The 14,054-nt window shown below is 43.3% G+C and overlaps 1 pseudogene; it reads right to left on the bottom strand.

Moving 5' to 3' along the window:
* Nucleotides 1-13,843, bottom strand: part of LOC126630139 (RING-box protein 1a-like) — a 34,403-nt pseudogene extending 20,560 nt beyond the window's left edge.
* Between the last annotated feature and the right edge of the window lie 211 nt (nucleotides 13,844-14,054).

Raw genomic sequence — 14,054 nt, 5'->3', positions numbered from 1 at the left:
GTCATTCGAGTGCTTGGAATTGTGACCACTCGAGTGATAGTATTTGTGTTTGTTCGTTCGTTGCTTCAATTGAGATATGGAAATCTCGTCCGTTTAGTGACATGTTCTTTTCATACTCTCAACACTGATCAGAATCAATTTGAACCAGAATTAGCTTGCCAACAAGAATCTAGAATCAAGAATCAAGAATCAAGTCAAGTCAAGTTCGCCAGTCAAGTCAAGTTAAGTCCAATCAAGTCAAGTTTGCATGCCTACCAGTTCGCCTAACGGAGCCAGTCCGCATCTGCTTGTTTGCAAACCCATGTTGTATACCGCCATGAGTTTGACGGGGGTGTTGGAAAATATTAGTATTTAGTTTATTTGAATGTTTGGTTTTCTGGGTTTAGTCTGTTAGCATTAGGGTTTTGATTTCTTACCTTTTAGGATTAGGGTTAGTTTATTATAAATAGCATGCTTGTTATTCATTTGAGAACAAGTCATTCACAATGTAGTCTCTTAGGGTTTTGTAGCCGTTCCGGCATTCTCATTTGTTTAATAATATTCCTATTATTTTGTAATCTCATTTGTTGTGCACTCTGATATTCAACTTTAATAGCCACGATATGCAATAACAATATTCACTTTGGTGAATATCTGGAGTCAACCAAGCACTTCATCTCTCAAAAGATGTATAAAACATATCAAACGTATAATTATACATTTATCACCATAACAAGCAGTAAAATGAATCTAGGACTTGTTATTTGGCTCTAATACCAAAATGTTGGAAACTAATAAATAAGTTTGTCTACGTAATTAAATTCCCATCCAACTGTTAATGCAGTAAGTTCATTGTATAACAAGTATCCCATATTACATTTGTTTGTACCATACTTGACCAATCCCGAAACTACTGAGCACCGGTCAACGTTATACCGTCAAGGACCCAGAAGAGCTTCCCTTCAACCAGGAGGCCAATCACAATGCGACACGTGTCGACATCGAAATCCAATCATAGCACGACACGTGTCAACATCAGAAGCCAATCACAACACGACACGTGTCAATGTCAGAACAAAACTAGAAACTCTCTTCTATAAATAGGGATCATTCTCCCACAATAATCTCTAATGTCATTTTGTACTAAACTATTCACTAGAACTCACAAAAGGAGAGCTTGAACCTTTGTATTTGTGTAAACCCTTCACAATCAATGAGAACTCCTCTACTCTGTGGACGTAGCCAATCTGGGTGAACCACGTACATCTTGTGTTTGCTTCCCTGTCCCTATTCATTTACATACTTATCTTCACTAGTGATCGAAGCAACCAAGCGAAGGTCACAAGCTTGACACTTTCTGTTGTACCAAAGTCCTCGCTGATTTTGTGCATCAACATTTGGCGCCGTCTGTGGGAAACGACACTTATTCCCACTCTCTTCAGCTTTGTCAAGCTGGTTTCCCTCGCTCGTACACTTTCTTTTGGCCAAGCATCTCTATCCGACATGGGGAGCGAAAGAAGCCATAGCACACAGAATGACACCCCCCTTGGACCTAGTATGAAGCAACAAAAGCAGGAAGGAAATAGAGTTACTCTTCAAGCTAAAGTCGATGAGCTAGAGGTTCAGAACAACAAGATAGCAATGAAGAATGAGGTCCTCCAGGAACAATATGAAAAACTTTTCGAGATGCTTCACGAGGCTAGGCATGCTCAAACACACAAGCTCGTCGCCCCTGTTGATGTCAACAATCATCAGAATGCCCCCCAACACGGAGGGTCACCGATATCCAACACGGACATCCTTGATAAGGATCGAGCTACACATCAATGTGATAATCAACATGAGACTTCTCTCAACCCAACTGCTTCAACCCGAAGCAGGAGAAGTAGAGGAAAACACCTCCTCACAGAGGGAGTGGAAGGATCAAAAGCCGTCTATCGCGATTGTCGAGACTTCCTAAAGCAACGTTGAGAGAATCCCATCCACGTAAGCTCGAAGATCAATGACCCGAGAGTTTCTGAAAGACTCGGTCCTCTTCCACGACCCAGGCCAGCAGCCAATCTAGGGAATGGGCAACAGGTCCCAGAAGAACATGAAGGTACAGGGGACTCGGAAATATTCCGACATACTCACTCTAGAAGTCAGTGTGGCGAGTCCAAGGAAAAATCACGCTATCTTGATCAAACTTTCCTACTTCCAAGAGGCGATGGGGACTTACGGAAGAAAACTTCAGTGGTGCACGACTCTACTCAGGACCCCCTTGTCCTACAGCTCATTGAGGAAGTAAAAAAGTTGAAGGCTGAACGTCAAGCTGAGATACCTGACTGGAACCAACCCAGGCTTGGCCCCCTCACAAGAAGGATCTTCAACACCCCCATCCAAGCGAAGACAAAACAGAAGCTTGACTTACAACTCTATACTGGAAGGGAAGACCCGATTGAACACCTTAACCTCTTTGAGTCCACCATGGTATACCAGAGACACACCGACGAAGAACGGTGCCTTCTCTTCCCCTCCACCCTCTCGGGCGGAGCTTTAAACTGGTATTGCCGTCTTCCACCTGAGACAGTAGACTCATTTGAAGAGTTGAGGAAGCTGTTTGTCTCTCAACACATCTTTCAGTCTGATCGCTTGCATTCCGCAGATGACTTGTACACTATTTGCCAGAAGCCGGACGAGTCATTACGAAAGTATGCTGGCCGCTTCAGCCATGAGTATTCTCGCTGCGCTGAGGCAGATGACAAGACCGCCCTCAAGGCCTTCACAGCAGGCTTACGTGACTGTTTCTTCAAGTACATGATCAATGCCAACACTTGGAGGACTTACTCTGAGGTGATGGCACAAGCTTACAACCATGCCTCCGCCGAGGCAAGGACATATCAAGGGAAACCCCCTACAGTCACCTCTTATCAGCAAGTAGGGAGTGGAGGCCAGATCCAACCGAATGAGAAGACCTCAACCTTCCAAACGGTAGCAGCATACCTCCTTGCCTCATTTAATGCTTCGCCAAGTCAGCAGACATATCAATCCCAGGGCAAAAGGAAAGATTTCCATCCTCACCAATCTCATTTTAATAAAAAGAATAAGGGGCATTATCGCGATAACTCAGGATATCGTCATAATAACGCCCGTCCCCAGGCAGTCAATGCAGTGGGCCAATCACGTGTTAAGACAGGCCCTACCCCGAGGTATGAGACATACACACCTTTGAACGCTACATGCGCAGCCATCTACCCCAGTATAGCTCATCTGATACCAAAGCCAAATCCAAGACAGCCAGATTACAAGTCCACGAAAAACACTGGCATGTTTTGCTGCTACCACGAGTATAATGGCCATGATGGCGAGAAGTGCGTCATCCTCCGTGATCATATTGAAGCTTTGGCACGTGAAGGAAAAATTGATCAGTTCCTCCTTCACCCTCCAAGGGATAACCGTAACCAACGCTAGGTGAATGTGATATATTCTATAAGCGGCGGCACACCTATGTCTGAATCTTCCAATAGGGCCATGAAAAACAGTGAACGAACTTTGAGACCTGGCCATCAAGTGTTTCACGTGGAAGACATTAGGGGAGGCAAGTATTAAAAGCCTAACTGGGATCCAGTATGTTTCTACCTTGAGGAAGAAAGAGGTATCATCTACCCTCACAACGACCTGCTGATCGTGGAGGCTCACATAGCAAATTTTGATGTGAAACGAATCCTGATAGACACAGGTGCTTCAGTCAATATCATGTTTGCTGAAGCTTTCAAGGCACTTAATGTAGCTGAACACTTGCTCGATCGCTCGATTCTCATTTGATAAGCTTCTCTGGCGATATCGTGCAACCTTTAGGGAGTATACACTTACCTCTCACCATTGGTACAGGCCCCTACACAGCTACTATTACCACTAACTTCCTAGTGGTCAATTGCCCGACGGCATACAATGTCATCTTTGGGCGCACATGCATCAATGATCTCAAGGCCATGGTATCCACACATATGTTGTTGATGAAGTTTCCAACCCCTTTCGGCAATGGATACATCAGGGGAGATCAATTTAGTGCTCGATCATGTTACAACACTTCAGTTAAGAAACAACACATGCCTGTCCCTAAGGAGACCCTCTCTATACATAACCAAGTAGTAAAAACCAGTCTAGATGAAGCCAACTCGGATCTTCATAATGTCAACAGTCAACCCGATGACCCTCGAGATGACTCCTTCACCCAGCAAGCACAACCCGCTGAAGAGTTAGAGAATGTCTCTATCTCCAAAGACCATCCAGATTGCATGGTGAAGATTGGCACCACTTTGTCACCACCCCTTCAGTTGTCGCTGATCTCATTTTTGCAAGAGAACGCCGAGGTCTTCGCTCGGTCATATAAAGATATGTCGGGCATCTCTCCCGATATCATCTGTCACCACTTGAGTATTGATCCCAAGACCAAACCAGTAAAACAGAAGCGAAGATCTTATGATGTTGAACGATACGAGGCGATGAAAGCAGAAGTTGAAAAACTCAAGGACATAGGCTTCGTCCGTGAAGTCAATTACCCAACATGGGTAGCAAATGTTGTCCTTGTTAAGAAAAACTCGACCAAGGAAAGTCTCCTGCTTCAAAAGGTCTTGTGGAGAATGTGTGTCGACTACACCGACCTAAACAAAGGATGCCCAAAGGATAGTTTCCCCCTTCCTCTCATTGATAGACTTATAGACTCTACAGCAGGGTGTGAGCTCTTGAGCTTCATGGACGCTTATTCAGGATACAACCAAATCCTCATGACCCTTTAGACCAAGAACACACAGCCTTCACTACTGACAGGGGACTATATTGCTACAAAGTCATGCCCTTCGGTCTAAAGAAAGCAGGAGCAACTTATCAGAGACTGGTCAATTCAATGTTCGCCGAACAGATTGGGAAGAGCATGGAAGTTTACGTTGATGATATGTTAGTCAAGAGCAAACATGCTGACCAACACATCACCAACCTATCTGAAACTTTCACCATTCTAAAGAGGTATCGAATGAGGTTGAACCCCAACAAATGTGCCTTCGGCGTGGGCTCTGGCAAATTCTTAGGCTTCATGGTTAGCCAACGAGGCATTGAAGCTAGCCCCGAAAAGATCAAAGCAATCCTCGACATGAAAGAGCCAGTAACTTCAAAAGACATCCAAAGCCTTACTGGCAAGGTGGCAGCCTTAACCAGATTCATCTCTAAGGCCACAGACAGATGTGCTCCTTTCTTCAAAGCACTCAAGGGAAATAAGAAGTACATTACATGGACGGAGGAATGTGCCAAGGCATTCAGGAACCTCAAAGAGTACATGAGTAAAGCCCCTCTGCTCTCCAAACCAGAAGTTGGTGACACTCTCATTATCTATCTATCGGTTTCGGCTTCAGCAGTCAGTTCTGTTCTTATTCGAAAGGACAGTGGTGTCGAACGGCCCGTCTACTATGCTAGCAAGGCCCTACAAGATGTGGAGACACGATACTCCAACATTGAGAAATTAGCTTTAGCATTGGTCATGTCTGCTCGAAAACTTCGCCCTTATTTCCAAGCACACGTCATCATTGTGCTTACTAATCACCCTCTTCGACAGATACTCCAGAGTCCTGACATGTCTGGGCGAATGATCAAATGGGCGATAGCATTGGGTGAGTTTGACATCTCCTACCAACCAAAACCAGCCGAAAAAGGTCAAGCAGTAACAGATTTCATCGCCGACTTCACATATCCTGTTGACATTGCTTCTACACCTGAAGCAGTAGCTTCATTACCATCGGAAGCTCAGAAGATAGAACCAACAACCCCAGCATGGAGTCTGTATGTTGATGGCTCATCCAACCAACAGAGTTGCGGAGCAGGATTAGTCCTCACTACCCCCGATAAAGTGGCGATAGAATACGTTATTCGTTTCAAATTCAAGGCATCGAACAACGAGGCCGAATACGAAGCCCTTCTAGCAGGCTTACGTTTGGCCAAGCATCTTGGGGTTAAACGAATTGATATCTTCAGTAACTCCCAATTAGTGGTCAACCAAGTCACAAACAACTTTGATGCTAAGGATAGCTCCATGGCAGCATATCTTGCACAAACGCGACTTTTGCTCAAGCACTTCCACTACCAGATCACCCAAGTTCCTCGAGCGGCAAACAGTCATGCAGACGCTTTGGCTCGCCTCGCCTCGGTAGTGGAAGACAAGATTGGGAGAAAAATTCATGTCAAATTATTGGCAGCACCAAGCACCATGGTCGCGGAAGTGTGCAATTTACAACAAGGAGATAGTTGGATCACCCCAATTTATAAATTCCTTGCTCATGGCACCCTCCCAATTGACAAAGTCCAAGCTAAGCAGATTCGATACAAGTCTGCCCGCTACCTGATCATTAACGACCAACTCTACAAGCGCGGTTTTACCCTACCATACCTAAGATGCCTTACACTTGCGGAGGCGGAAATTGTCCTTCGGGAAATACATGAAGGAGTCTGCGGAGATCATGCTGGGTCTCGATCCCTAGCACACAAGACTTTTCGCCAAGGATACTATTGGCCAACACTCTACCAAGATGCCATCAGAATATCTCGCTCATATGATAAGTGTCAACGCTACGCAACTATCCCTCACTCCCCTCCCGAGCCGCTCACTCCTATGATCAGCCCTTGGCCCTTCGCCCAATGGGGACTTGATTTGATTGACCCAATGCCTGCAGGGAAGGGCAAGGTCCGCTATGCAATCGTTGCAGTTGACTACTTCACAAAGTGGGCTGAAGTAGAACCCTTGGCAACCATTACTGAGGGAAAAATAGAAGACTTCGTATGGAAGAACATCCTCTGCAGATTTGGCATTCCCAATGCGATAGTCACGGACAATGGGCGGCAGTTCGACAACAAGAAGTTCAAGATGTTCTGCTCTAAGTTCAACATCAACTTATGTTTTGCCTCTCCAGCCCATCCCCAATCTAATGGACAAGTCGAGGCCATTAACAAAATAATCAAGCACACTCTGAAAACTAGCTTGGACAAAGCTAAAGGTTGTTGGCCAGAATTCGTACCCCAAGTTCTTTGGTCATACCGCACTTCATATCGGACTTCCACAGGAGAAACTCCATTCTCACTTGCTCTTGGTACAGAAGCAGTTGTCCCGGTTGAGCTTGAGCAAGCAACATACCGAATCCAGAATTACATGCAGAGTAAGAACGACAAACAACTCACCCTCAACCTGGATCTAGTCGAGGAACACAGAAATCAGGCTCACATGAGGAATGTCGCCTACAAGCAGCGCATTTCCAACTACTACGACTCAAGGGTCAAACCTCGCTCTTTCAAAGTAGGAGACTGGGTACTGAAGAAAAGATTACTCTGTGATAGGGTCCCGAGTGAAGGAACACTCAGTCCTAACTGGGACGGACCATTCGAGGTCGTCGGCATCAGTCGCCCTGGCTCCTACAAGCTCAGAAGCTCCGACGGCAAGACCCTTGGCCATCCATGGAATGCTGACCACTTGAAGTACTATTACAAATAGACTCACATTGTACAAGTGTTAAGCTACAGCCGTTCGGCATCCTATGTAACAAAGACCATTTGGTATGAATTCAATAAAGAGGTGATTTAGCTAACTCGGCCCTAAACTCTTTTACATTCTGAGCAATGAAACACTCAAGTGTTGAAGCTTCAACGCAAATGTTTCCAATACAAAATCAAATCTAAGTATGTGTCAACAAGACTATACAAAGGATCTATGCAAACATAACAAAAGCTTCATCAATGGAGGACAAATATCAATCTCAAAAGCTTGGCACTATCTTCATCAAGATAGTGTGAAGCAAAATCAATTTATGGTGCCAACAAAAGCTTCATCAATGGAGGACAAATATCAATCTCAAAAGCTTCGCACTATCTTCATCAAGATAGTGTGAAGCAAAATCAATTTATGGTGCCAACAAAAGCTTCACCTATAAAGCTTCAACACCAAAGCTTCACCTATAAAGCTTCAACACAAAAGCTTCACCTATAAAGCTTCAACACCAAAGCTTCACCTATCAAGGTTCCACCCCAAAGCTTCACCTATAAAGCTTCAAACACAAAGCTTCACCTATAAAGCTTCAACACCAAAGCTTCACCTATCAAGCTTCAACCCCAAAGCTTCACCTATAAAGCTTCAAACACAAAGCTTCACCTATAAAGCTTCAACACCAAAGCTTCACCTATAAAGCTTCACTTATCAAGCTTCAACCCCAATGCTTCACCTACAATACAAAATTTCAACACCAAAACATATAAAAGCTTCGCACACTCTTCATCAAGATAGTGCGAAGCTAATTCAAGTTTTGTATCCTAAAAATAGCTTCAACTAGTCACGCTATATACCCAAGCAAAAATCTATAGTCAATAAACCTTACCTATTAAACTATTTCCCAAACACAAAACCTTGTGACAAATAAACAAATTTTGTTCACAAAACCAGGATTCCCTTGAACCTGTACAAAAACACGGGTCAACGCAAACATTTGTTTTGTTCTACACCCACAACATCCCTGTCATAAACAAACAAGCAATTATGTATATGTTTCCAAACATATTATAATAAATCAAACAACAAGCCAAAATCCCAAGTTTAACTAGAAATCCAACCCAAGCAACCTATTTCCCTCTCTTCCTCTTCCGCCTCCTTTCATCTATCAAATTTCTGCAACCTTTGCTCTTCTCCAGTGGAGCTGAATTTTGGACACCCTATAGTTCTTGAGCAGATGAACAACTTTCAAGAAGGAATCGTTTCTGTTTGAGCAACGGAAATTAAAGTGTTGAGGCTCCAAACACGACAGTCGGATTCCCGCAAATTTAAAAGCTGCTGTGATGTTTCGAAGATCTGGAAATATTTAACCGTTAGTTCATTCTGAATATTTGATATTTCATGAAAGAGATGATAAGGAACAACTTCGATGAAGAAAGTATGTTGATCTGAACAAGAGATAATGGAGTTTCGAAGCTCACAACAAGTCTGACAGGTTGACAGAAAAATGATGAACAGTTACTCATCATACCTGAATTTCTGGATTTTTACTGCTCCGATGGATCTCAAATTTGGATATGTTGTAGCTGACAAGGTGAGGAACAACTTCGATGAAGAAAGTATGTTGAGCTGAACAAGAGAAAATGGAGTTTCGAAGCTCACAACAAGTCTGACGGGTTAACAGAAAATTGATGAACAGTTACTCATCATACCTGAATTTCTGGAGTTAGTACTACTCCGATGGATCTCAAATTTGGATATGTTGTAGTTCACAAGATAAGGAACAACTTTCATGAAGACGACTTTGCGATCTGAGCTATAGAGAATGGTGTTATATTGCATCCACTCAGGCTGATTAGTGGAAACGAAAAGCAATTCCACCAAAGAAAAGATGAAAAAGAAGAATAACACAAAAAAGGGAGCTGGGTAGGACACAGGTACTCATCAAAAAGAGAGAAAAGCTACTAATTGCACTTGATCTTGTCTAGTCAATAGCATGCAGCATCAAACACACAAAAGTTGGAAATATTTTTAGATAAGGCATATACGAATGTGTGACATCGAAACAAGGATTCGTTACTTTGACAAATTAGTAACAAGCAAGACACCTCATTCGGCAACTCTCCTCGCCTGAAGACTTGGGGGACTCCCACCATATGCTACTGTACCTTGATACTCGGAAGTCTCATAACCACTCAGTAACTTGGATTTTTCAAGTCTCCAACCAAGAAGTTTTCCTCACTCAGGAAATGAAGGGAACACTACCTAAAACTACATGCTTCACTCACAAAGCTTCAACAATACAAGTTTCAACAAAAGAAAAAAATTCAAAGAACTTTCTAAAGAAGGCTTTGGTGTATTTAACACAATATGTTGAAATGAAGCAAAACTTATTTATTAATATTTCCGATAAGCCACAAATATGTACATATACATGAGTCAAAATAAACAAACAAAAGGGAGCCTTCACAAAGGTTGCTTAGGGGAAGTCTCAGCAGTCGGTAGAGCCCCAGAAAGAGAAAACACCGGAGGGTGGTTATCCGGAGCCTCAGTACTGGACAGAACCCCAGAAGGAGGAGGCATTGGAGGTTGATCATTTGTAGCTTCATTATGCGGTACAGTCCCAGAAGACGAAGGCAATAAATGCCTTTGGAACAAACCCACAAACCTTTTATGATCAAGTAAAGCCTGACCATCAGATTCCTGCATCTGGTCAAGTTTCCTCTTCATGTTTGTAGCATAGTCATGCGCGAGCCTGTGCAACTGTTTATTCTCATGCTTGAGCCCTCTAATCTTCTGTTTGAGACTTATCACTTTAGCAGTCAATGATTAAACTTGGCAGGTTTTAGCAAATAGGCGTTGGGCCATATTAGACACAAAAGCTGCACACTGAACACTAAGAGCCAGAGAATCCTTAACAGCCAACTCATCAGACCGTTTGGAAAGTAGTCTGTTATCTCTGGGAGTGAGAAGGTTCCTAGCCACCACCGCAGCGGTCATATCATTCTTCATCACAGAATCCCCAACGGTAAGAGGACCAGTAGAGGATATGAAGGATGGGCGCCATATGTTGTCTGGAGAAGGCATGGCTGCCTCTTCTCCAAGGTTCAAGTCAAAACGACGGTCGGAGGGGCCAGACATTTTCAAAGGTGTTGAAGAGAGAAGAGGTCAGACAAATCAAGATCTTAGAAGTGCAAGAATGGAGCTTCTGCTGGTGGAGATTCAAGTGTGCTGTGGAACTTAATGCTAGCCTCTATAAAAATCTGCACTCGACGAAGCTTCAGAAATCGAAGAGGCATTTGCTTTCTCAAAAGCTGGGCTGCTCAGAGACCACGAGGGCCGATCTCAAAAATCGAAGAGGCGCTTCCTTTCTCAAAAGCTGGGCTACTCAGAGACCACGAGGGCCGATCTCAAAAATCGAAGAAGCACCTGTTTTTTCAGCCTCGTCAGCACCTGTCACATGCACACTTAGCTTTGCAGAAATTACGGGCAATCTGTCGAAGATTTCTGGTGAAGTAGAAAGCACGCGAATCTTGCTGTTCAATCACTACTCTCCACATGCACCATCAACTCCTCGGGTACCACATATAACTTTGCCAAAGATCCCTGACAAAGTTTAGGCGCGAGAATTTCGAAGTTCCAGCTACCCTACTATTACCCACAAGGGTAAAAGAACATCACCACTGCTTGACAACTGGAAAGTCCTTATGTGTGTCGACCTCCGCGTTCTGTGGCAAGACAGGCTGGCAAGAACGTCCAACCTTTACTCATATTCGAGAAAAGACTCCCAACATAATTACTTTCTAAAAAATCGAAGCGGCACCGCTTTCCAAATCTCGAGAGCCAGATCCCCGACGGGATTGCTTGTTAGAAAACCGAAGAGCCACAGCTCTCAGAACTTCGAGAGCCAGATTTCCTTAGATAAAACTTGTCTGTAATCTTCACACGCAACATCAGCTTTCCAGATACCACATACCATTTTTTCAAAGTGCTCTGACAAAGTTAAAACACGTGAAGCTGGCAGCTCCCACTACATTGCTGTGACCGAGAAGGGTAAAGGAATAACATTACTACTTGCTATTGGGAAATCCCTATATACGTCGACCTCCCTCCTCCACGAACATGCAAACCTGCAAAAATGCTCAACCCTTTCTCGCATTCGAGAAGGCACCCTCAACATAACCTCTCGAAATACTCAGCTTTATTTCCCTCCGATAATACCTCAGCAAATAAGCCACGCCAAGAACAAGAGTATCTCATATCATCAGGGTCGAAAGCAAGAGTATCCCATATCATGCTTTCTCCCTATCCTTGTGTTTGTCTTTGTCCACACCTGCAGGACAAGGAGAAAGAGAGCAGTCAGTCGGAACCTGAAATCAAACCTCCAATCTGGAACTGACTGCCTGAGACCTTTGCCTGGTTGCTTACTTAGCATTGCTCTCGAGTACTCATCCTCAACCGTTGTCAAGGTCATGAATTCCACCGGCAAATATCTCATGACAGTTGATCAGATATTGGCTCTTTACACTGAAGCTGCCAAGCGTGGATGAGTCACTATGAAGGAATGTTCTGAAGGACCATTTAAATGCAAAGGTTGCACACCACTTCTGCCATGCAAAAGATTGAAGCAGAAGGTTCAACGGTGAGCTAAAACAGATCACTACAGCACGACACATTTCCATACCACATTCACTATTCTGTCAACAGCAAAAGTATCCCATATCATCAAGGTCGAACATACTCTAGATTTGATGGACTTGTTTTGACCCTCAAATTCTTGAGTCGGCCTTATACTCTGAAGGGAACCAGAAAACCCTCCAGCCTAGTTCAAGAATAAGCATGTGGAAAGTTACTTCTTCAAAAGCAAAAGTATTTCATATCATCTCTTCTCCATTTGCTTTATTTACGACACAAGGAGAAGGAGAACAATCAACAGGAAGCCGAGGTCGAACCTCCGATCCAGGTTGCTTGCTTGGAAGTCTGATTGCTTACCTTGTCTGTTACCTCCTTCGACAAATCTCCTAGCTCGGCGACTTGGGGGACTCCTACTATAGGGTTTGTATCGCACTTGACAAAGCCCGAAACTACAAGTAAGCTTCAAGTGAAATTGATACATTACCTTATGCATCTTCATCGGTTAAAGATACCACCCCTGGATGGAGGAAAAGTACTTCCAGAGAAAATGCCACATCTACATATGAGACAGATAAGGCATGTGAAAATTATACCACACTTCGGTACTTAGAAGTTTCGTGATTACTTAGTGGCTTGGATCTTGCAAGTCCCCAACCGAGGAGCTTCCCTCACTCGGGAACTTAGGGGAGCATTGTTTGTACCATACTTGACCAATCCCGAAACTACTGAGCACCGGTCAACGTTATACCGTCAAGGACCCAGAAGAGCTTCCCTTCAACCAGGAGGCCAATCACAATGCGACACGTGTCGACATCAAAAGCCAATCATAGCGCGACACGTGTCAACATCAGAAGCCAATCACAACACGACATGTGTCAATGTCAGAACAAAACTAGAAACTCTCTTCTATAAATAGGGATCATTCTCCCACAATAATCTCTAATGTCATTTTGTACTAAACTATTCACTAGAACTCACAAAAGGAGAGCTTGAACCTTTGTATTTGTGTAAACCCTTCACAATCAATGAGAACTCCTCTACTCCGTGGACGTAGCCAATCTGGGTGAACCACGTACATCTTGTGTTTGCTTCCCTGTCCCTATTCATTTACATACTTATCTTCACTAGTGATCGAAGCAACCAAGCGAAGGTCACAAACCTGACACTTTCTGTTGTACCAAAGTCCTTGCTGATTTTGTGCATCAACAACATTCATTCGACTATATGCAATACCTAGAGCCGTCATGTTTGTGGTTGAAATGCAATTCTTCTACTCGTTTAAGACCTTATATCTCAAAGGTGATAGAACCCACGAATATTCATAACAACTCTTCACGAGCAAGGAATTGAATTATATATACACAGGCTCATCTAATTTCCATCTATCATGGAAATTAGTTACATGCAGTTGCCGGTAGATTTCACCGAGTAGTGGATAAACAATTATCATTTGCTGCATGTTATCCACGTATCATTGATTATAAAAAGTAGTTTTACACGCTTACAACTCTTTAATCAGTTGATAACATATTGGCAACATAAGATTCATACATACAATGTTAGTCAAGTCCAACTAGGTATCTAACATAGCCAGATTACCCCAGGCCCATAGAGCGACAACATTCCACTTCTTGATCTCAAAACCGCTTTTGGCTTCTTGGACGGAGAACCTGCACTGCTCGAAGCCTCGCCAACCGAAACCATTGGGACATCCGAATCCAATGTGGCCATTGACTGCAAAAGGCAATAACAAAAAGAATATTTCGTATGCAACTTGGTTGGAAAGACTACTGCTTTATAACATTTAAAATAAGGCACTCATTTCGAATCTCTTTTTGGATTTTCCTTGCTTTTACAAATTTCTTAATTTTTTTTAGTATAACGATGTATTTTACACTAAAGAGAAAAAATTAGGTTAAATAACATATGGGCAATCTAATTT

This window comes from Malus sylvestris, chromosome 7, assembly GCF_916048215.2.
Source record: "Malus sylvestris chromosome 7, drMalSylv7.2, whole genome shotgun sequence".
Taxonomy (NCBI): Eukaryota; Viridiplantae; Streptophyta; class Magnoliopsida; order Rosales; family Rosaceae; genus Malus; species Malus sylvestris.
The sequence above is the reverse complement of the archived record's forward strand: the minus strand, read 5'-3'. Positions and strand labels throughout refer to the sequence as shown.